This window comes from Chiloscyllium plagiosum, unplaced genomic scaffold (genome assembly GCF_037043375.1).
Source record: "Chiloscyllium plagiosum isolate Xiang-an unplaced genomic scaffold, Cpla_swu_hap1 HiC_scaffold_29, whole genome shotgun sequence".
Lineage (NCBI taxonomy): Eukaryota > Metazoa > Chordata > Chondrichthyes > Orectolobiformes > Hemiscylliidae > Chiloscyllium > Chiloscyllium plagiosum.
This window is the reverse complement of record NW_028270167.1, coordinates 48,635,371-48,660,890: the sequence shown is the minus strand read 5'-3', so window position 1 is coordinate 48,660,890 and position 25,520 is coordinate 48,635,371. Positions and strand designations below refer to the sequence as shown.

Below are 25,520 nucleotides of genomic sequence, written 5' to 3'. Positions count from 1 at the left end.
CAGCTGGTCGAATAGATAGTCAACTATTTTAATCTTAAGTAAGTAGTTTTCAGGAGGATACTTGTTTGTGGATTGAAAGAGTATTTACAACTGGGACAGTCTAAATTACAAAGAAGACTTCTGCAAAGAATCAATTATTGGAGAAGCACTGTGCAGAGTGATGCAGAGGAATGTTTACGTCATCTGCCGTTCTATATATGGTTCACTTTACACTGGATTAATTTCCATGAAGGGATTTTTTTGCTCTGTTCACAGTATTCACTTCCTCCATACTCGCAAAAGTCGTTACTGTACTCGAAACCTCTGAAAGTTAACTGGTATATACAATGTGGTGATTAGGCTCACGTTCACGTCAGTTATGCTGAAGAAGTGGATTCGAAATTCATCAGATCAGCAGTGATTCCATTAATGACTGATCAGACAGAGTGTGAATGGAAACTTCATGAGGACATATGTGTTTTTTTTTTAAATTCGCTGCTTTGAAAGGTGATGAAGATTAGACTGAAGCAGTGACAGTGATTAGCTTTATTGCTTGTTCAACTGGTGAACATGACTGCTATTAACCGTGTCCGTATTAACATCACGGCTCTTAAGCCTGTGGCTGTGCATCGGGCCAGTGGCGCAATGGATAACGCGCCTGACTACGGATCAGGAGACTGTAGGTTCGAATCCTACCTGGCTTGCAGGAAGGGCAGACGTTAATCTCGTTTAAAAACTGTTTTTTTTCTAAAGGCGAAATAAGGTATGAGCTCGTCATCTGCAGGAACGATAATACCTTCATTACATGTCCCTGAGAACATGAGAGTCAATGTTCCAGCGTCATCACAGGAGGGAAGCCGAATAGTCGTGCACGTTGCTCATGGGCACCTTTCCATTTCATAAAGCCAGCGATCGAATAACTGTTGCTCGCGGTGATGCTCTGCTTTGAGCATTTTTCGAAACTCTTTGGCCAGTGGAATCAGAGAAAAATGAAGGGTTAACTGTCCAACTGATCTTTATGGAGTGTGAGTTCCAGTGTCTGCCACCCCCTGACCGGTAAAGTTTTCCTACCAGTCTATTCAAAGCTTTCTGCATTTTATCTGAAATCGACAAAACCTGGTGATCGATCAAGAGCAAATGTTTCCTTCAATCTGTAATTCCTTGCTCCTCATTATTTCGTACACGTCAATCATGTCTCCTCACAATCAGCTCTGCTCTGAGAAAAACAACATTTTGAAAGTCTTGTGTTCACTGAAATTTCTTGCCTGTTTTTAACAGTCCAGTGAGTGGAGTAGTCCCACTGCGAACATTCAGCACAAACTTTCAGTAAAAGCCACTCAATCCGGGGAACCGTAGTGCTGCTCTTTTCGTCAACAATGTGTAAACGTCCCCTGTAACTTTCGATTTCGCATCCCGTGGGGCTATTTGTCCGTGTTCAACGACATAGCCCAGGAAGGTGACTTTAGCTTTGGCAGATTCACTTTCAGCTAGGTTTACAAATCAGTTTGGCTTCCGAATTCGATCAAAAAAGCCCGATAAATGCTGTAAATATTCAATACACGAGAGACTAAAAGTCACCAGGCACAATATAGACCAATCAGTTGCGTATTCGGCAATTACCCTGTCAGTTAACCTCTGAAATGTGGCTGAAGTGTTTTTCGTACAAACGGCATTACTTTAAATTTCTGCAGGCCAGTTGGCGTTATAAAATTGCCTTTGATCTTCCTGAAAAAGTTCACGACCAGTAACCTTTGTGGAAGTCCAATTTAGAAATGTAAGTTGCTCCTCCAATCTTTTCCACACAGTCCTCCAACTGCAGATATGTATACACATCAGTCTTTCTAACAACATTGATTTTGTGATAGTCCACACATAACTGTTGGGTCTTATCTGGCTTTGGCACCATGATGTTGGGTGAAATCTATTCATTGAAACTCACTTCGGCTCTGCCGTTTTGGTGCATACGTGACATCTCCTTATGAACTTGTACAACTTTAAAGGGTTATGCCTGCAAGGATGTTACAGAGTCAGAACAGCATCTCCTATATTTACATAATCTACAATTAGATTATTAATTCCCAGTATATTTCAGCAGATCTCCCCATGCAACAGTAATAACTCTTTCGATTTTCTTCTGGAAGATAACTGAATAACTTTACCAATTTTGGACAACTTTTGCATTGTCCAATTTTATTTCAGGAACGTCCAATGCAGAATTCCCTGACATTGGTTCTTCCCAGTGTGTCGTAGTCAATAACGCATTCTCCTCTTGCGTTCGTTCTCGACCAAAATACCGTTAGAGCATATTCCCATCATATTCTGTGAGATTCCTTCATGACTGGAGTCCTATCAAGTAGCTAACCTCACTCAATTTCCTCTCAATTTGATAAGGTCTTTTAAACCTTGCTTTAAAGTTTCACCGATTAATGAATTTTAAATAATTGCATTATTCCCAGCGGCTCAATTGTGATTTTTTGATTTCTCATACACTTCCTGCTTCACCATTTGCTGCGATACTTTTTAATACTGTCTCAACATCTCCCCAACATTATTTAGTTCAACTCTAAAATTTGACACATCATCCAAATGCGTGGTCTCTGTAATCTGACTTATTAAATTTCCTTAATAAATTTTAATGGTCCTCTTACTTTATGCCCAAAATTGGTTTCAGATGGACTTAGTTTGTTGGATTCTTCTGGTACATCTCAGATCGCAAACAACACTGACGCAACTCCCTTATGGAAATAATCTGGCTACTCCGAACCATAAAACCTCAATATAGTCTTTAATAATTGACGTCACCTTTCCAGTGCACCCTGTGATTCTAGATTGTACACAGTAGATTTGAATCGTTTTATTTCCAAGCTATCTATACACTCCTTGAAAAGTTTGGACGTGAAGTTTGACCCTTGAGCTAATTGTATCTCTGATGGTAGTCTTCATCTAGTTTTTTAAAAAACCGGAATTCGTCCACTATCCTTTTAGCTGTCATATTGCACGATTGAACAACATTTGGAAATCTCGTCAATACATCCTTTTTCTGTTAATTAATACTTATTCCCATCTTTTACTGGATGTAGGGAAACTTCACAATGAATGAAGACACTTAAGAAAGATTCCTCGAACGCTGGTATAGATATTAAAGGTGCAGGCTTTATTATTTCCTTTGGTTTTCCTATTAGTTGAAGTGTATGATACGTCTGGCAAAATTCAAATGCATTCCTCTGCAATCCAGGCCGTAAAAATGTCTTTGTATTTTAGCCTCCATTTTCATCACGCCTACGTACCCTCCAATTTGTGGCACATGCGGCACTCGCAGCACCACTTTTCTGTACCCTACTGGAAAAATAAATTCTGCCCATTTCCATTTGCTTGAATATGTGTTGCTCTCCACTTCCTCCTTAACATATCATTTGCAAAGTAATATCACACGGGGATGCATTCACTCTCCTTCCAAGTACATGTCTTCTGATCCAACTGCTTTAATTATTCATATTTCTGCTTGAACTCAGTAGCATCGCAGAGCTGAATATACTTGCATTTTTAACTCTTGTCCCCTGCTGTGTCCCACTTACCTGACAAAAAAAAATTGTAATCATATTTCAGCTTCCATATCCGTGCCTTTTGATTTCTCCTGCTTCAGCTTGTGACTCTGTGATCGCGTTAAGACACAATCTGGGAAAATTCCTTGATAAACGTCCAGCATTGCTGCACTTGCCTGCATCTCGACTGGCTTTTCATCTGGAGTAGGCAGCACCCTTACAGGTGATTGAGCTATATCATTTGCAAGCACAAATTGTATTCTTGGAGCTGAGACTTTGTCCAGACCTCCCACCAGAAATTCCCCACTCTTTCTGCCCACTCTCGCCAGACTGTACATAACTCAGCAATTTTTCGTCCCACCATGAATTCCCATATACATAGTTCTTCAGGAGTACATATTTATCCCTCCTTCTGAATCACAGACAGGCACGATCCTGTGTCCCTCAATATTGTTACCTCTCTATCTGCTACCCCTGGCCAAGGTAAATGAACTTTAACTTTGCAGGTATATTATTAAAGCAGATCTGGCACTTCCCCCTTACAAACCTCTGATCGGCTTGTGCACTCTGATGCAGCTTTCCACCCTCCACTGTACTTTCTAATGCCATGGCAACAAAACATCCAGGCTTGTTTAGTTTCCCTGCATCTGACTTTCCAGTGCTTTCCCTAGTTCTCCAACACTGATTCATGTGGTCTACTTTATTGCAATGAAAACCTCAGATCTTGTTCCCTTCAAGTGTTTCCTATTTACCCTGTGATAAGTTATCCTAATGATTTTCACAGAAATTTAACTTTCCCTTTCCACGTGAGGATTTCTCTTTGCCCCAATTTCTATCCCTCAGACTTAAAATGATTCAGGAAGCCCATTCTTGTTTTATGAACCACTTCATAACAATCAACCATTTCAGCTGCTAACCTTGCCGTTTTAACAATATGCTCTTCCAGATTAAGTTTATCTTCAGCATTTATCTCCAGCCCTTTAAGGTAAATTCCTTTAATAATTGCCCATTTCTGAAGTTCAAACCCTGTCTCCCTTTCTCTCTGCTCTGCTGCTCTCTCTTCTTCCCTCTTTCTACTTAAAATCGTATCGCAAACTGCTTCAAATCTGGTGTCCTTTCCTTATTTCTCGAGTCTAACTCAAGCTGCTTCATTTTCAAATAAATTTTAACCATCTCTACAGATTCTCATGGATTTCCCAGCTGAGTTAAATGCTGAGCTATTGCGGGAATTATCTCTCCTTTCCTCACAGAAAGAGGCAAATACAACCCCAGTATGTCTGCTAACTCCAGAAGCCCGGCCTGAATTATTTATTGTAAAACTACCAACTTTACATCGTCCATAGCAAGACAACTCTTTGTACCTAAATGAGACATTGCTTTCCTCGGCATTGCCTACCCTAATCCAAATCAACACCAGAAATAAAGACGCAAGCACCTATCAGTTGCTCTGTTAATCCATCAGCTACCTCCCAATTTATTATGGACGAGGCTAAACCATTCAAAACGTTGTTAAGCAGACAACCCAGACCGTAACGTTATATTTTTTTCTTAAAGCGTACAGTGAAAATTACCCGAGTAAGCTGGTTACAAAAAATATTCATAAAATGACGGATTGAAAAACAAACAACAGAATATAGAATACCCATAGAACTTAGTCTATCCAAAGCAGACTTACTTATGCTGTTCTGAAAATACACAACAATCCTTAAAAAACGTACCTTAAAAACAGTAAAAATGAAACAGAAGCTTAGGGTTAAAAATTAGAAGGGCAGAAGGAGAGAGGTTATCAGTTAGTGCACCACTGCTGCAGGATCTAAAAACCGGAATTCAACTTTTCAGAATGACCACTCTTTTTCCATTTCTAAAACATTAAATCTTTGGCCTTAAGCCTCAGCAGTTTACAGAGAAACGAAAGGCCTGACAGTGAACAGTTTCATCTCTGTAACACTTCATCCGATTCGGAGCCCGAACTGTTTTAAAATGCCTTTGATAAAAAAGGTATCAAGAGACATTATCCTTGAGAAAAAGTACAGCTCCGTTTCTTTTTAAAAAAGAGAACATCTTTGTGAGAGCCCAGTCCGTCTAAACTATCTTCATAAGTGAAACTCTTCGAACAGACAATATCCTGGTAAATCTGTTCTGCACCGTTTCCAATGCTATCACATCCCTGCGATAATGATAATTGCAGAAAGACACACAGTACTCCAGCTAGAGCCGATTGAGCAAATGAAATTAACAACTTAGAAAGCCACAGAAATTGCACTTTTCCACTAATGTGACTTTTACACAATACTGCCCCGTGGAGAAAGTGAGAACTGCAGATGCGAGAACTCAGAGCCGACAGTGTGGTGATAGAAAACACAGTCGGTCAGGCAGCATGCGAGGAGCGGGAGAGTTGATGATTCGGACATAAACCCTTCATCGTGAATGAGGTTTGTGGCCGTGGGGACTGATAGATAAATGGGAGGTTCGGGGGTTTGGGAGCGTGATAGCTGTGAATGCGATGAGTAGATAAAGGTGGAGAATAAGTTACAAGTTCTGACAGGAGGTGGAGCAGGAAGTTTGGAAAGGTGATGTGCAGGTCATGAGGGCAATGCTGAGTTGGAATCATGAAACTAGAATAACGTGAGGGAAGGGCGAATGAGGAAACTGGTGATCCCACGTGGCATCAAGGGCCCAAGGGGAAGATGAGGCCTTCTTCTTTCAGGTGTCAGGTGTTCAGGGAATGTCAATGAAGGAGGCGCAGGACCTGCATGTGCTTGGCAGATTGGGAGGGGGAGAATGAATTTCATCAGTGATGAGCTTCCAACTGCATATCCAAACTATCATTATGAACATGTTCTTACATCTCAGGAACAGCATCGAACACTCCCCAGACTGAGGAGAAGGCGAGGATTGCAAATGCGAGAGATTAGAGTCAGGAAGGATGGCACGAGACAGCACAGTGGTTAGGCAACATCTGAGGACTAGGACTGTCAATGTTTCAAACATTCCTAATGAAGAACGTATGCTCGAAACATCGACTTTCCTACTCCAAAGATGCTGCCTTACCAGGTGTACTTTTCCGGATCCACACTTTTAGCTCGACACCGCCTCATTTCAACTGCACAGGACAATTAAGATGCACCTGTCACCACTCAGTTGATTCTTCTATCGCATGCGAGACAAACTGCAACATTCATTTCCCCATAAATATCAGGTCATTCAGATCACTAAAGTAAAGAAAAATGCAGAGGCTGAATATCTGAGAGAAAATAAATAATTGTTGTAGAATTCAGCATCCTGTCAGTTCAACTGAATGTTTGGATATTAAAATTGGTCAAGGAAAAGAAAAAGCTGCAGTTTAATAACTGCTACGTTCTGTTTCTCAAAAGAAAAAAAAGAGTTTCATGGACTGGAATGTTTCGATCAGGCAATGCATGCTCACCTTGTCAAGTGCTGATAGGAATGGAGGAATATATATTGGCTTCGCCACTGCTGAGCAGATGAAACATATCATTTTGCCTTCCGAATCAGTTGATGCTCCTGCAGAAAAGTCAATGTGACTCATAAACCCAGCACAGCCAGTTCGGTGAGTATTTCAGAGTCCTGCAACATCACATTTTATTTCAAAGATCTTTATTGATTGTTCCTTATAAATATGGCATTCTCCATTCCATTGTGCATTGGACAATATTGTACCCACTAACTTATTCATTGGTACATCACTCAATTTTAGTACCCCTAACGTTCCATTCACGACTTAACTACCAATCTACTTTCACGAAAAACATGCTTATTTTTAAAACTGAAGACTGAGCTGAAGCATTGCCTGTTGGAAATCAACCATCATTCTCTCACTCTCTATACCTTATTTAGTGTGTTTCAGTGCCTGTCACCATAAACCTGTGCCCTCCAGTTCTGAACTTCACAATCCTGAGCAAACGATTTAGTCCAGTTGCCTATTCATGCCCCTCATGATTTTATAAACCGTGAGAACGTTACACGCTGCCTGGAACATTCCAGCGAAAAAGCCCCTGCCTACCCCATCTCTACGCTTAACTCAGGCCCTCAGGTCTCCGCAACATCCTTGTAACTCATTTGTGCACAGTTTCAATTTTCACAAAATCCTTCTTGTAGAAGTTGACCATCACTGCAAGCAGTATTCTAAATGTGATCTCGCCAATGCTCTATATCGCCACAACATGACATTCCAACTTGGATAATCGACTTTATGACTAATGACAAAAAGTGTGCCAAGTACTTTCTTCACCATCGTGTCTACTTGTGACACCACTTTACCTGCTTTAATAACATTTGTATTGACTGATAAAGTTGTGATTGTCACGATGCTCTGCTGCCTTCACGGATATGTTGCCCAACATGCAAAGTCTCTCTGGTCCTCTGGGTTTCCTCGTGTCTTGCCATTCATTGAGTCATCCGTTGATGTGTTTCGTTCAATGTGCATCACCTCATGTTTTTATGGTTAATTTCAACATCCCCTATCTGAATTTAACATTTGACAAATCCATCTCTGAGCTCATCCATCCTAAGACCTTCTTCCTCACTATTAACCATTTTGATAATATTCGCATCATCGTTAACTCTGCTTCTCATTTCCCCCGAATTTGTTCTATATTCTTTACACACACCCAGAAACGACATGGGACCCAGCATTCATCCTTGTGTTACACCATTGAATACCAGTTCCAATCACACAAACTGCCTTCTATCACCATCCTTTGTCTCCTACCACCACCACATTAAGTTTGGATCCAACTTGCCAGGGGACCTTAAATCCCTTTCCACTTTTATCCTCCTACCAGTCTCCAGTGTGGTGTCGTGTTAAAGGCTATGTTGAAATCCACACAAACAACATCAATTTTACTGCGCTCGTTAGAAAACCCGATCACTTGCCAATAAAATATATTTAATCCAATCTGTTAGGCATGACATTCTGTAACAAAGCCGTGATGACTTTTCCTGATGAAACCTTGCCTGGACAAGTTTGCTCCAAAAGGTTCCCTTTAACTGATGTGAGACTCACTGCTGTGTGATTCTCTGGTTTATCTCTCCCAATCTTGCTGAAAAGTGGAACTGCATTAGTCCAGTCCACTACAAACCCAAAGAGGAAAGTAAAACATTTCCTCCATTGTGACAGAGAGGAACATAAGATACAAATCCGTCCTGAATTGGGAATATGCCCAATTCAAGCCACTCAGAACCACGAACACTTCATCAGTCCCTATGTCAAACTTCTTCAGAACCTTTCCATCCCACGTCCTGCATTCTGTCCATATATCTTAGCACAAGAGGACTGTTCGCTTGCTAAACAAGTAAAGTGATTCACTCAGTCATCCCATTTGATGACACAACTCTACTGTCACACTGGAAGGAGAACATTCAGATATTTTAACTCGAAAATGCTGGAAAAAGACTTTGTGGTGATAAAATATTTTGTTTTGATAGCCACAGACTGTTACAGTGAGAAATGGTGTGAATTTTCTCGAATTGAAAAACATTCACTTAATTCCACCTGTTGTGGAGATTCCTATCTGTTCCCATCTGACATGACGGAGATTTAGCTCTCTGTTGTTTTCCATATTCAGAACAGTACTGCGGCACAAGTCCAAGCACATGATTTCTTTAATTGTTGACCTTCGAAGTCGAAGCCAATGCCTCACATTGTAATGGGATTCATCAACAAGAGAACTTTTCAGGATTAACACAATTGTGTCTTATGTGCAGGGGGTCATTACACAAGCACAGTATCAAGCTTCCTCAGAGGCAAGACAAAAGATGCTGGAAAGAGAAATCGGAGTTAACATTTTCGGTGCAGTGACGCCGTCCTTATTATTGATTATTTCCAGGAAAAGTTTGGTCTATATGCAGAAGATATTTGGGGGCGCAGTAATTAGAAGTGAACGAGATGTCGGGATAGAGCCGAAAGAGAGAGACTAACAGTTGGACATAGGAATTGATAATGATTTGTTTGGAGCATTAACAACTGTTCACGGAGACTGTTTATGACTCACCATAGGTATTGTGTAATGGCTGCTATGCTATAAATAGGCCTGGTGGGTGTGTCGGGGGCCAGGACATGGGAGACTTCAGGCCTCTAAAATGATTGAAATTGGTATGGATGGTCGCTGGGTGCTCAAGCAGAAAATGGCCTGTTACTTTTTCAGCATGCGCTGAGCTATGGTGGAACACTGCAGTAAGCCTGAGGTAGAGACGTTGGCGAGGAAACATGGTTCTGTGCTAAAGGAGCAGTCAACTGGAAGCTCTGGAACATTTTTGGCGATAGAACTTTGTATTCTGCAAAACGGTCATTCAATCCAGACTTCATTTCCCAAAGCAATGGCGACCACAATATGAGCAGTGAATTTATTAGACTGGATTGTGTGAAGTGTAGGGAAAGTGTTGCTTCAACTGGAAGGTGTATTTGAGCACTTGTGTACTAAGCAGGGAGTTCAGAAATGGACAAGTGAGGAGAAGCAAGAAGCAAGAAGAAAGGATAGCGTAGAAGATATTATTAGAGATGTTGTTAATAAATGGGTAAGAAAGCGACCGTAAAGGAACTATACCTGAATGCTCGTACTTTTCGGAAGAAGGTTTGGTGATATAACGGCATAAATTATCACGAACGAATACAATTTAGTAGACATTGCAGATACATGGAGACAGCAGAGTCAAAACGGAGAGGTAAATATTCACGGGCATGAGACAATTTGGAAGGACAGAAATGGTGGTAAGGAAGGTGGTGTAACTCAAACATTCAAGGACAACCTCAGACCGATGCTGACAGATGATATACGTTCTATGGAAAAGGAATTTGAATCCATTTGGGAGTAAAGTAGAAGTTCTAAGAAGAAAATGTCATTGATTGTCGGAGTCTACCGGCTCCAAATTTTAAGATCACATTGGGGAGCGCAGGAAACAAAGACCTAAATAACACTTGAAAAAATGGTATGGCAATTATCATGCGGGATTTTAAGCAACATGTCGATCGGTCGAAGCAACCCAGTCAGGGTAGCCTAGATGAGGAGAGTATTGAGTATCTGCGACAGATTCCTTTACTACTGTGTAATGGAACAGGCCAACAAGGGGAGAGGCCAAATTAGATTTGGTACCGGGTAATGAACACAGCAAGGTGATAGATTTGGCGGTAGGTGAGCACTTTGGTGTTAGTTACCAAAATTAAATTATGTTTACTTGAGCTTTTCAAAGGGATAGGTATACACCGGAGGGCAAGCGCTGCTGCTGGGGGAAAGAAAATTGTAATGCGATTAGATAAGATCACGCATGCACATGTTTGGCAAGGAAACGGCAGGAAATGGGCAGAATAGACGTGAGGAGCTTATTCAAGGAGCAGGTTCTGTGTGTATTTGATAAGTATGTACCTGTCAGAGAGGGAGGAAATTGTGAAGTGCAGGAGTCATGATTACTGAGGAAGTTCAGAAAAGACCTGAAGAGAGACTGAAGATGAGCCAGGATGGTAGCTGAGAATTTGTTGGCAGATAGGATAAGGGAAAATCCTATATCTTTCCATAGTTACGTAAGGACTAAAAGAATGAATGGAATAAAATATGGCCAATGAAGGACAGTCGTGGTAAGTAGTGCGTGGAGACAGAAGTGATGGTGGAAGCACAAAAGCAATATCTTTCGTCAGGATTCGCTCTGGAAAAACAAAACGTTGTAGACGACAATACTGAGAAACAGTCTACCAGACGAGATGGGATTGAAGTTCCCAAGGACGAGGTGTTACAAACTCTGAAAATGTGAAAATATATAAATTCCCGTGGGCCGGATTTATCCTAGGATTCTCTGGGAAACCAAGAATCGGATTTCCGAGCCGTCGACTTTGATCTTTATGTTGTCATTGTCCAAAGGTATAGTACCAGAACACTGCAGGATAGTAAACATTGTTCCCTCATTCATGAAGTAGAGAAAACCCTGGAAATTATAGACCATTGACCCTTCCGTCGGTTGTGGGTAAAGTGTTGGAAAAAGTTCTGAGAGATAAAATTTGTAATCATCTCGATTGGAATTAGTTTATGAGGGAAGGTCAAGCCGGTTTTGTGAATGGGAGGTCGAGACTCACAAACATCATTGAGTTCTTTGAGTAGGGCATTAAACTGGATGTCGGTTTGCTCACTGAATTGGAAAGTTCATTTCCAGACATTTCATCACCCTAAAGGTAACAATTTCAGTGGGTCTCCAGGCGAAGAACTGTTCATGATTCCTGTTTAAAATTTATATGTTTGGGGTTCTTTGGGTTGGTGATGTAATTTCTGGTGGTGCTGTCATTTCCTGTTATTTTTTCCTCAGCGGTAGTCGATGGCCTCGAGCTCGAAGTGTTTGTTGGAAGAGTTCTGGTCGGAATGCCATGCTTTGAGGAATTCTTCTGCATGTATCTGTTTGGCTTGTCCTAGTATGGGTGTGTTGTCTCAGTCGACTGTAGTGTTTGTCGAATGTAGTGTTTGTTTCCAGTTCTTGCACGGTATGTTGTAAATGTCATCAGTTTTTGCATATGGACAAATAAGCAGACAACGAGCTACCAGGATACATGAACATCAACTAGCCACCAAACGACGTGACCCTCTCTCACTGGTATCCTTACATACAGATAAGGAAAGGCACCACTTTGACTTGGACAAGGCATCCATCCGAGCACATGTGAAACAGAGACAGACACGAGAATTCCGAGAAGCATAGCATTCCAACCGGAAATCTATCAAAAAGCACATCGAGGTGGACCCCATCTACAACCCCCTGAGAAAAAGAACAGGAAATGATATCACTACAGGAAATTACATGACCAATCCAAAGAACCCCAAACATGTCAATAGAAAGCAGAAATCCTGAACAGTACGCCGCCCGAAGGCCCACTGAAGATGTTACCCAGGAGGGTAAAGAAAAGTATGTAAGTGAGCCTTCCAGCTCAGCGAGCAAATCTTCATGTGGAAGCTAATCCTGAGCTACAAACTTGTTAAAACTCGCCAGGTGACTAAACAGATAGATGAGGATAATGCCGTTCATGTAATGCACGTTTGGATTTCAGTTAGCCGTTTGGTAAATTTCGCCATGGTAGATGACTGCTCAAAATACTGAGGTATGGGCTTGAGGAGAGTTTCGTGCTTTGGACCAGAAATTAGCCAGCTGAAAGAAGACAGAGGGTGTTATTTGATGGGAAAACGTCATCCTGGAATTCAGTTGCTTTTGGTGTCCTGCAACGATCTGTTTTGGGTTCACAGCTTTTTGTCATTTTTTATAAACGACCTGGATGGGGACGTAGAAGGATGGGTTCGTAAATTTGCGGACGACACTAAGTTCGGTACAGTTGTGCATAGTGCTGAAAGATATTGTAGGTTACACAGGGACACAGGTATGCTGCAGAGCTGGGCTGAGAGTTGGCAAATGGAATTTAATGCAGATAAAATGTGAGAAAGAGCATGGCTTTAAATTAGCACAGAATATAAAGATCGATAGCAGAAGTTTCTATTAAAATATAAAATGAAAAAGAGTGGCAAAAGTAAATGTTGACACTTTCGTGGATAAGAAGGGGCATTTACTTATGGGATATACGGAAATAGCCTTGACATTGAACAGGCATTTGCGTCGGTCTTCACAGTGGAGGATATTAATTACATGCCAGTAATTGACAAAGTGATGACGGTTGGTGACGACCTGGGAACAGTCATTATAACAAAAGAGCGAGTGTTGGATTGTTGGAGCTAATTAACATCGCAGGGTGTTAAACGCGATGGTGTGTTAAAAAGAAGTTTGCTGACGGTATTTTTCCAAATTTCGTTGACTCTGGGGCAGTTCCAACTGATTGGAAAACACAAATATGACATCACTGTTTAAAAAGGGAGGCAGACAGAATATGAGGAATTAGATCAGATTACTTACAGTGTCGAAACAGGCCCTTGGGCCCAACAAGTCCACACCGACCGCCGAAGTGCGACCCACCTAGACTCATTCCCCAACATTATAGAACGTTGTTTAACCTCTGCAGTGCAGAAATTTCTTGAGTCTATTATCGAGGAAGAAATAGCAGGGCATCTCGACAGAAACTGGACAGACGCAGCATGGGTTAATGAAGGGCAGGTCATGCCTGAAAAAATCTTTTCGAGTTCTGTGATGGCATTACGAGCATGGTAGAGAACGGGACCCAGTGAATTGGTGTACCGAGATTTTCAAAATGCCATCGACAATTTGCGGTTCAGGGGCTGACAGCAAACGTATGCGTTCTGTTAAGGGTAAAGTATGAGCATGGATTCAGGATTATTTGTCCAACAGGAAGCGCAGAGCGGGGATAAATCAGTGCTATTCTATTGTCCATCAATAGTGTGCCTCAGGGATCGGTACTGGGACCGCAATTACTTACAACTTATGTGGATGATTTGGATTTTGGAGCCATGCGCATCATGTCAAGGTCTGCGGTTGACACAAAGGTGAGGAGCTGAGCAAAGAGTGTGGAGGACAGTGAAACTTTGCAGAGGAACATTGAAATATTGGGTTAATGGGCAATATTCTGGCGGATGTAATTCCGGATTTGAAGGTGTTCGCTGATGACAAGAGACTATGTGGAATAGGATTGTATCGAAAATTCAGAAGAATGAGGCCGGATCTTATGGGAACATCTAAAATTATGAAGAACATGTGTAAGATAGAAGTAGAGAGCATGCTTCCATTGGCGGATGAAACTAGGACAAGAGGGCACAGCCTCAAGATTAGGACAATCTGAGTTAGGACTGAATTGAGAAGGAATTCCTTCAACTAGAGCAGTACTCTATGGAACTGCTTGTCCAATGAAGTAGTTGATGATACATCAATAAATGTTTTTTTTTAAGCTAGGACTGATTTTTGTTTGCATAATAAAGTAAGTAATGATTACCTTCAGAGGTTGGTTAAGTGGATGCATATCCATGGAAAGATCAGGCATGATCTTATTGAATGGCGAAGCAGTCTCTAAGGCCCGTATGGCATAGTCTTGCTCCTCGTTCTCATGTTCTATGAATGTATGTGTCACATGTTTTGCGATTTTAGGGAAAGCTTCCATGAGAAGGTGTTGAGAGAGAAGGCACAGTGCACCACGGTCCCGCGGAGGGAATGTTTCCTGGGGAAGGCGGACAACGGCGTGGAGGGGAATATATGTTTGGTAATAGTATTTCACTGTAGGTGGTGGAATTAGGAAAATATTTCGTTGATGACTTGTGGTACCATAGCGCTTAAGGTTCCAGACCATGTTCTGAAAAACATGGGATGAGAATGGAACGTTGCTTCATGACGGACAATTGAAAGATGGGTCCAAAGTCCTTCTTTGCTTCAGTGAAAGTCACAATGTCTTTGAGAAGCTACCTTTAGCAGCCAAAATCATTGTGGCCACAAGAGCAGGTCATAGTCAGAGATTTTCGCGACTCCCGAAAGCCTGTCTGACACATAGCCTGCGACGACACGCCACCTATGGTTTGTCACCGGCAGTCTCCACTAACAGCTATTCACTCTCCGAGCGAGAGCGTTATTCACCTCATTGACCAAATGTTCTTCTCTTTCTTTTGTTCTTTCCCGACCAACTGTTTACTCCTTTACAATACAGAATGAGACATGATGGGATAGTTCCTGTTCGCCTGGATGATTGCAGTGTTAAAGAAACAATGCACAGGAGAAGCACAGCAGATTAGTCAGCATCTGAGTTGCAAGAGACATTTAAATCACAACCTTCTTGAGGATTCCTTAGTGCAGTTGCAACAAAACTGAAAAGCGCAACACCGTCCAGAACAGAGCAACTGAATATTCAGCAACACACAACTAATAAAACATCGACCAACATCCATTCCCACCACAACCAAACTCTCAGGCATCCAGTCTGCACCATCCACAAGATGCACTGCAGATATTCACCAAGGGTCATTAATCAGTACATTATAAACTCACAACTACTTCCATCTAAAAGGAAAAGGGTAGTAGATAGATAGGAAAGACCTACAAACCACTTACCATCCTGCCCTGGAAATATATTGCCGTTCCTCCAGAATCACTTGGTCAAAATTGTGGATTTCACTCCCCTATAATTTGGGTCTACCGACAGCACAGGGAAACGATGGTTCAAGAAGGCAGCTCATCATCACCTTGTCCAGTCAAATCAGGAATAAACAACAAATGCTGACCTGTTCTGGAATACCTACACCCGACGAAGAATGAAAATCATATGCTTTGGTGTTCTGAGGAGTTCTCTCTTACTGAGATTAGATTAGATTAGATTAGATTAGATTACATTACAGTGTGGAAACAGGCCCTTCGGCCCAACAAGTCCACACCGACCCGCCGAAGTGAAACCCATCAATACCCCTACATTTACCCCTTACCTAGCACTACGGGCAATTTAGTATGGCCAATTCACCTGACCCTGCACATCTTTGGACTGTGGGAGGAAACCGGAGCACCCGGAGGAAACCCACGCAGACACGGGGAGAACGTGCAAACTCCACACAGTCAGTCGCCTGAGTCGGGAATTGAACCCAGAGATATTTTTGGTTTTATTTGAGAGGTATAAAAGATGAGGATTTGCATTTGGGAAACTGGAACGAAGCATCACATCAGAATTTGATGGAGTTGCTTTGTTCCGTGTAGCCTGAACCTCACTGGCCTTTGAAAATGAAAGCAGAATGTTACATTCACAGTGGAGTGAAAGCATTCACTATCTGAACTATCGAGACATAATTGGAGGGACGCTGGAGAGAAACTGCGGTAATGTGGTGGCGATTCAATTACTTGTCTGCCCTGTAAAATCATCAGTGCAACCACACCGGGCAAAAGCCATTCAACTGTTCCGAGTCTGGAAAGGGATTTGTTCAGTTTTCTAACATGCTGACTCACCAGTGGGTGCACACGGAGAAGAAACCATTTAATTGTCCAGTGTATGGAAAAGGCTTTAAAAGTTTTCACGAACTGCTGTACCATCAATGAGTTCACGCTAATGAGAAACCATTCAAGTGTTCTCACAGAGGAAATGGGTTCAGGCCATCAATTGATCTCACTTTACATCTGCGAACTCATAGGACAGAGACCGTTCGCCTGTTCTAAGAATGGGAAAGGATTCATTCAGTCATTCAGTCTGCTGAGACACCAGTGAGATCACACAGAGTAGAGGACATTCGTCCAATGTGATTTGAAGTAATTAATTGATTCAGGCAATCTGCTGAAATACAAGAGAATTAACACTGGAAAGAGACCATTCACCTGCTCTTACATTTCTCAAACGAACTGAAAGACGAGCGAACTGATATTGGCGAGAGGCCATCCATATGTTCTGAATTGGGGAAAGGATGCACTTTAGCCATCCATCCTCCTGATACACCAACGGGTTAACAGTGACAATAATTTGTTTTAATGACGCAGTGTGGGAAATGCTTTATAATTTTCCAGTAATTGACGTCCCATCAACATGTTCACGCTGATGAGAACACAATCTTGTGCTCTCACTGTAGTACTGTTGTTTCTCTGATATAATTGAATACACTTCACAAGGTCTTCATTTAGATGTGAAGAGCATTCAGAAATGCTGAATGTATCGAAATATATTTAAGTACAAATCCATACTTAACAATGAAGAAAAGGACCAAGAACAGGGCAGTCAATGGATATCTACCAGTCTCCTCTTATTGTATGGAAATCAGGGGAACAAAATCTTTGAATTTGATATGATTGAAAACTGAACAATTCAACACCAGATCAATTAAAGAGATTAAACACATCCAATGAAGTAAACCCCTGCTGACAGAATGAACACAATTCAATTCTCGATGCAATAACACCATATCGCATTCACATGTGACCTCACTGGATTGTTTGCACTGTTACCGTCTTACCAGACTGTAGAGGCTGATGCCTTCATTTGAGAAAGAAGGGGCTGTTGGTGATTTAACCAGAGCACCACCTGCCCACAGGTCAGAGAATATTTAGTGAAGGACAACCTTTAAATTAACCTCAAACCAGTGATAGGAATTGGAACCACGCTGCGAGCATCACACTGCTTTATAAGCCAACAAAGCAGCCAACTGAGCGAAACAGATTTCATCTGAATGGGCTGTCACACGTGCGAATGAGTATTTGAATCCCTAGTTACCCACAGTGCAAATTAACTGCCTCTCCACGCACGGTGGCTCAGTGTTTAGCACTGCTGCCTCAGAGCATGAGGGGCTGGCTTCGATTCCAGCCTCGGAGGCCTGTCTGTGTGGCGTTTGCACGTTCTCCACGTGTCTGCGTGAGTTTCCTCCAGGTCCTCAAATTTCATCCCACAAGACAAAAGGGTGTGCTGATTAGGTGAATGGGTCATGATATAGTACCCATATCGTAGCTTAATAGTTGGGGTAAATATAAGGGAGTGTAATGGGGTTGAGTGTTCTTTGGAGGGTTTGTGTGGACTTGTTGGGCCGACGGGCCTGTTACTGCACTGCAGGGATTCTCATGTGTTTTCTGGTGTTCCATCACATCATTGCTACTCCTTAAGCTCTTTTCAAAGTCAGACCATTAAGACTTTCTCTCATTTGTGGGAACAAGTCCATATCTGCTGAGATTGGAGACCCGAGTGAATCACTTCCCAGGCAAGGAGCAAGTAAATGTTTCTCGCTCGTGTGAATATACTGGTGCTTACTGAATAGAGATGACCAGGTGAATCTCTTTCCACACTCAGTGCAGGCCTCTCTACAGTGTGCCCATTCTTGTTTATCTGAAGCTTTGCTGATTTAATAAATGCTTCTCATACACAGAGCAGAAGAATGGTGTCTCTCCAGTATCATGTCAATCGGGTGACATTAGGCGGGGTTGTGAAGATAATCACTTACCAAACAGAGCAGGCAAATCTTCTCTCCCTTTGTTGAAGTCGTTTGCGTGCCATTAGGATTGATCCCCGAGTGAATACCTTCCCGTCCTTGGAACAGCTGAGTGGTTTGTCCCCATGTGAACAGGATGATGTCGAATTAAGATTTTGAATTTACAACCTTTGCAGATCTTAAAGTTTATTTTTCAACAGTATGGGAAATGACTTGCAAACCTGCCTACACACAGCATGGCCAATAAGAACACAGAAAATCAAGCCTGTCCAAGCCATACAACGAACACCAAAATGCATCAGTACTGACCAAATAGGCTGACAAGGGAAACCATACATGACCACAGTCATTCACAAACCAGAGAATACACTTTCCAAGACAAATTACCAATAAACTTCCTCATCCCGATAAACACAGCTGTTCTAAAGGCTGAAGTGAAATCTAATACCCCAGTGATATCAAAGCCACATGAAGCTCAGGTCAGCCAGGGATGCGCCAGAATACCTTGCTCATCTCTGGAGAGCACCAATGGTATCACCTTACTGCCAAGGAAAGGGATATTCTCACATACCCACAAAGAGAGCTGGAACCCCCTGATCCCATTCTAGAACTGATTAATGCTGCTGGATGCTTGATTGTATCTTGATTGTATCAATCACGGCCAGAGCTTGTGCCGTAACCCGGATCCAGCCAGGGGAGAGCTGGACGTGCAAGGGAAGCCTTGCAAAATAGAATGAGAGACTGCTGATTAAATGTTTCGCATCAATCCTAAGAGATTTCTCAGCTCGAAGGAAATTGACAGGGGCTCCACCAGTTCACTTATTTTTCTGTCTTGTGGTTTCTGAGCATTTGCTTTGGATGTGTCTGTTTGTTTTGCGGTTGCAGACTGCATGTCTTGTCAGTTTCAGATGTCGTCTAAGTGTGTTTATCCATCAGACAAGTGTTTGTTTACAGTGCAGTGAGCGATTATGCGTTCAGTAATCCTTCATTGCTTGACCTGTCAATCACTCACTGCTTCTGTGTTCTGTGAGTACTCCCTCTGTTTTGCCTGGAAAGCTGAAGTGCAATGCTAAGCAGTCAACGCAGGAAGTCCAGTACGCCATGGCGGCAGGGAATTCCACCCACTGCTGGGATGTGCTATCTGGGCAACCCCAACCATGTGGTGAGAGCGGCCCAGGACCAAAGTTGTACAAGACGATATTAAGGAGGCGTGTATGTTTCGATTCCCTACAGTGTAGAAACAGGCCCGTCGACCCAACAAGTCCAAACCGACCCTCGGAAGAGTAAACCGTGCAGACCCATTTCCCTCCCACTAATGCACCTGACACTATGGGCAATTTAGCACGGCCATTTCACCTGACTTGCACACCTTTTTGATTGTGTGAGGAAACCGGAGCACACGGAGGAGTCCCAAGCAGACGTGGGGAGAATGTGCAAACTGCACACAGACAGTCGCCCAAGGGTGAAATCGAACCTGGGACCCTGGTGCTGTGAGGTAGCAGTGCTAACCACGCCGCCCTGTAAATACGTGAACTTCAAAATAAAGATCGGAGATTATCTTGTTATACGTGGTTCACTGGCAGACACTGTGCTGAAAGAGACAGGGAAAGGCGGTTACTTTACCCACTTTACAGGAGACTTTTACACATGTCCATAAGGAAATTGGCCATATGGGAGGTCCTTTAAATCCGATAAGCTTGATTATTGTAGCACGGCCATTACGGGAGGGCACGTTGACCCCTCCTGAGACACTGTATACATGCTGCAGTGTCTTGAAAATTTTCGACAGGTTGCCCAGCAGTATCAGGCCGCGAAGGTGAAAGACTGCAATAACAACCGACACTGTGATCCCAACAATTCCTGATACGGCCACATCGCCCTTTGTCCCATAGAACCCGAAATTTCCATTACTAGCTTAAAAGCCAGACCCGTTGGGCCTGAATGAAGTGGCTGCATATCTTCTACCATGCATTACACAGCAAGCCCGCTATGGGACACATTAGCCGACGGGCAGTATGAATCACCACTGCTGCCCAACACAAACGATAAATCCAGACTCACAAGATGCCCGAGTGCTTGCCGAAATTACCAGGGTACCAAATGTCAGTTACCCCGCATCATGATTGGGTGCACTCCCCTGTATAAGACCTGGATCCACGCAGAGGTCTGGGCCATGCGGCAAGATGCCCCAGACCCGTTGAAGTGACAGCTCCCGTTCTACAATTGGGTCATCGAAATTTTCTGAATATACAACTGTCTGTCCCAAGATATGCAGACCGTATTACAGCTTGCGCATATGACCCACTGGGTGACCATTAGCCCTGTTATTGACATCCCCATCCAACCATGGGACACCGCTTCAGACTGCTGCCATGGATTTGCCAATAGCTGGATGTGATGCGTTTTGCTTTCAATTTCACTTTCAACTCTGGCCACATGTAAGTTCTTCAGTTTAACCATGTAACGCCTTCCAGAAAATGTCCGCTCGCTGATCCTTTTTTATCAACTTAACCAGTTTCCCCATCCGTAGTCAGCAATCTCTACCTGAACTTGCCCACATTGACTTATTGATCTTCTCCAGCCTTGATAAAAGAGTGACTGTTCCTGTACCCAAGCAGCCTGCAGGAACATTAATGATTCAGGGAGCAACCTCAATCTAATTGATGGAAAATGTTTGTTAGTAGCCAATATCTCTCCAGAGCTGTTGTTTGAAAGTATAGATAACAGCCTTTAAATATGATTGCTGCATTCTCTGAAACGGAACATCCTCTGCCCACATTGGTTGGACGACAGTTAATTGACCAGTTCTGACAATATTGCATTCTAGCCTTTTCCTACCCTGCCCACTGGCCACACCTCCTGATTCCAATCCCTCGTCCCAGCATTTAATAGCTTCCAGTAACATTTTGGCACTTATACTCAATTCCACCAGAAACTACATTCCCGACCTATTACTTTGTGCTTCCAAGCAACTTTGGGCAAGAAGGTTGTGTTGCAGAGGTTCTGTTTTGCACCCTTATCATTTTGTTATCTCATCATTCCTGCACCTTCATTTTGTTTTCGTTCCCTCCGGTTCCTCTCTTTGTTCTTTGTCACAAAGTCCTTTTAATTTCTGCATTGTTAATTTCTGACGAAAGCAGATGGAACACCGACAGAATAAGAGTCTACAGGAGATTGTGAGTATTTGTTAATTTGCATTATAATAAGTAACATATGATTAGGATTCATGAAAATTTACGGTTAACACTTATTGATGTTGGAATATAAAGTCCAGGTTCTCCCTTATTGACACTTAGTATTTCCTCGATTTAATTTTTATATTTCAGATTCCAGTACAATCAGTTCAGTTCAAATGGCAAAAAACAGCTGGAGTCGCTGTAATCACTGCAACACAACGTGATATTGGACACGTGAGAACTTCAGCTTCTCTCCCCAGTGCTCTCTCTGTCTGAGCAACTTTCTCTGATTTACCTTCCTTCCCGTTTAAGCGGCCGTGTTTAAGGGGGAAATGCAATTGGCTGTTGTTGAATCTCCAGCTCGAGCTGAGAGAGGGTTATCTCCCATTGTGAGGTCAAGAGACCCAGCCGCAGTGTGATGAGATTCAGTGGTCAGGTCCCACCGAACAGCCTCTGTAGACGGGACTGAAATCGAATTTCCAGCTGGACGTTTGGAGCTCAGTACAGTCAGTTCGTATATAACATGATGGGTGTGTTCCTGTGCAATCGTGCAGTATAGAAAAATTTTTGTTTCCAAACCGCTTAAAGTGTTGGCATTGTAATCGTGTGACAGTTAACATCCCCAATTCGTTAATCGGTACAGCAAAATTGTGGTGACGTTAAAGCAGAATGTTATAACAGCAAGACCTGTACAAACACCTTACAACATAAAATAATTGGACTAGCAATCACAGTCAGAATATCCAGGCCATTGGACTTAATGCAGAATCTATCACATTGTTATTGGTGTCATTTTCAACTGAACGATGAATTTTTAACTGCAGAAAGGGCACATGACATCTAGAGTATGTCGGCTAAAGAACTGACAGGGTGCATTCTCCTGCATGCTCGAAAAATAACAAATGTAGTTGATTCAGTGTGAACTATATTGCAGTAAATGGGCAAATGGGGCCTGCATCTAAAAGACTGTGGGTGTAATGCATGGCATCTGGTCTTAACAGAACAAGCTTATCGGCAGATAACCAGAGTTAGGGCAGTTTGATGTTCTGGGTCAGGTTCCTTATCTCATCACTCTGTTGTATTGATGCTGTTTTCATTATCTGATGACCCGACAATACATCACGTTACATCGTGCTTTATTTTACATCGCGATCAGATGTGGTTTGTCCATTTGTCTCCTTAGGCTTGTATAAGAAATGACAAAGATTCACTGTATTTATCAGTCCTCAGTCATTACAGGATGGCAAGAGATAATCACAGTTAATCCAAGTTTCAAGAAGTTGGCCGAACAGCAACAATTCCGGGCAGTGTAGTCCAGTACAGCATGCAGCATTGGGTTCATTGTGTTGGGGCAAAGAATACCACAGGAAGGGAGTGAGGCTGAGCTAGCAAGACGGCTGTCAGAAGGTCACCTGGATTTATTCATTCAGAATGTGGCTTTCACTGGCTGTGCTGTCACTTATTCCTCCCGAGAAGGTGGCAGAGAGTGAGTTCACTTCGTTAACCACTACAGATTACTGGAATATTGTGTGCATTTGTTCATGGGTCAGCACCGTCAATGTTGGGGATGGATTGGAAAGAATGAAACTTTTCACATTGGGAACCTGATGGGATTTTCAAAAATCATGAGACCTCTGGGAGAAATTGTTCCCCGAATATAAGGTTCAGAAAGTGACAACACAGGCTGAAATTATCTGCAAAAGTAACGGATATGGAGTAAGAGATGGTTTTTGTTCACACAAAGCTTGGTGTTTGTGTGGAGGGGCTTGCTGGAATTCTAATGGGGACTGCTCCAACTGACGCTTTTAACAGAAACTCGGTCATTATTTGAATTTCACTGAGAGGTGGAGAATCAATGGACAGAACAGAGTGCCACAGTTATTCAGTTTCTGAATCTCAACCTCCCAGTTTGTCAATGAGGACTTGGTCACTGACATCAAGAGATGTCAGCATGCTGACGCTTGGCTTGGGAGTCTTTGTTGTGGACATCGAGCTTTACTCACTGTCAACCTCCATAAAACAGGACCTGTCTTCAGAATGTGCAGATGACACAAATTGACAGTGCAGTAAACAGTGAAGAGAATAGTCGCAGAATTTATGAGGGCACATGCAGAAGCTATTTCTAGTCGGTCTGAGTATGAAAGTGGTCCACAGGATTCCTGATATTCTCACAATGAACTAGTCAGAGCCAGACTTGCTTATTGTTAGTGGCCAATTAATATGAAGCACAGAATTCCTGTGAAACAGTCATGAGACAGGCGAGAGCTTTCTGTTTGTCATAAAGAGCAAAACAGTCACCCAATGACCGTGGGGAGAGATATTTCCTGTATTTAATCAAAATCACACTCTGTCATGGCAAAGCCTCAACGTTGCTGAGTGATTGTGATTTCTAAAGCATATTCCACGTGAAGCTTGGTCATAATCAGTCACAGATTTTTTTAAATCTGCAATCTGACTAGATTGATCCGGATGGCGAAGTTTTAGAGACGCTGGAGAGAAGATTTACCACCATGCCCCCTGGACTGGAGGGCATTTCTTATGAAGTTAGATCGAGGGGCCGACGGCTTTTCTCATTGGAATGAAGAAGGATGCGCGTGAATTGATAGGGGTGTATAAGATAATAAGAGCCACAGATAGAGTGGATAGCCAGAGACTTCTTCCCAGTACATAAATGTATTTTTAAGGGGGCATAATGTAAAGGTGATTGGAGGAAGGTTTCGGGGAGATGAGAGGTAAGTTCTTTCTATGCACCGACCAGACTCTGTGGCAGGTGGTAGTTGAATCAGATGCATTACGGATGTTTACACGACTCTTCGATGGGCACATGGAAGATAGGTTATGGAGATTAGTTTGACCTTAAAGTAGATTAACCGATCAGCACATCATCGAGGGCTGAAGGACCTGCACTGAACTGTTCTGTATCAATTGTCCTCCACATCATTGACTCCACTGTCAGTTAAATTACTGATACCATAAATCCCCCTGAATAATAGTATTTAATGATGTTTCACCAATTTCATCGGGATCATTCAGTTTCTGTTCGATTCTTCCGGCAAACGTGAAGCAATTGTTGTAATTGTACCATTCTCCACCACGACCTTGGAGAGAAATTGGGAATATAGCGTTGAGACAGAGAATCAGGCATTATCACATTGAAGGGGAGTGCAGGCTTTAGGGGCTGAATGGCTTCTTCCTGCTCCAGGTTTCTGTCAGCTAAATGTCCTCCTGATAATTTCATCCTAAAATGTATCAATGATTACATTGGGGAAGCACATCAGTATTTGGTTTCGTTCAGACACTCCTGCATCTTGAAAATTTGATTTTTCTTTGCTGTGACGATGAACAGTCAGTCTGAGAATCAAAGTGTTCTTCAGGATTCCTGATGGCGTCTCAGTGAAAAAAAAATCTTAGGTACGCTTCCTTACTGTTAATGGCCAATCGCATCCAATAAAGACAGACATTTCATGGAACTTCCGGATTGTTCACGGACCCGAGATGTTATTTTGCTTTGTGATTTACGTACCATGCAAATGTAGAGGAATTACACTGGATATCCGCAAGTAACGTGAGGATGGATATTTATAAACACTGTAAAAAATATCTTAAGGGTGTTCTAAAATGTTTTAAAGGTAATTGAATGGTTTTGAAATTTATTCAGCATTGTCGAGGGAATGGGAGGTAATTTCAGAAACCGAGAGAGACTTACAGACACAGATAGAGAGCCACAACCACAGGTACAGGATAACATTGCCGTGAAGATGTTTCATAGCTCACTCTGTGGCCCACACAAGGCAAGGCAGCAGCAGATGGAATGCAGCCATTTTCTGGTTATATGGACGATGTCTTGTTTACTATTTGTCACAGTATTGTCCCTGTCCTGGGAGAGATTGACGTGGAAAATACAAAGGGAACTTTACTCTTTCTCTAACTCAGTGCTGTTCCTGACCTGTGAGTCGTTGATGGGAACAGTGTAATTGGGCTTTAATCTCTTCTTCACCCTATGC

General features: G+C 42.4%; 1 non-coding gene across 1 annotated transcript; it reads left to right on the top strand.

Moving 5' to 3' along the window:
* Positions 1-610: 610 nt before the first annotated feature.
* trnar-acg (transfer RNA arginine (anticodon ACG)) lies at positions 611-683 on the top strand. The gene has a single exon. It is a non-coding gene; the product is annotated as a tRNA-Arg (tRNA).
* Positions 684-25,520: the final 24,837 nt, after the last annotated feature.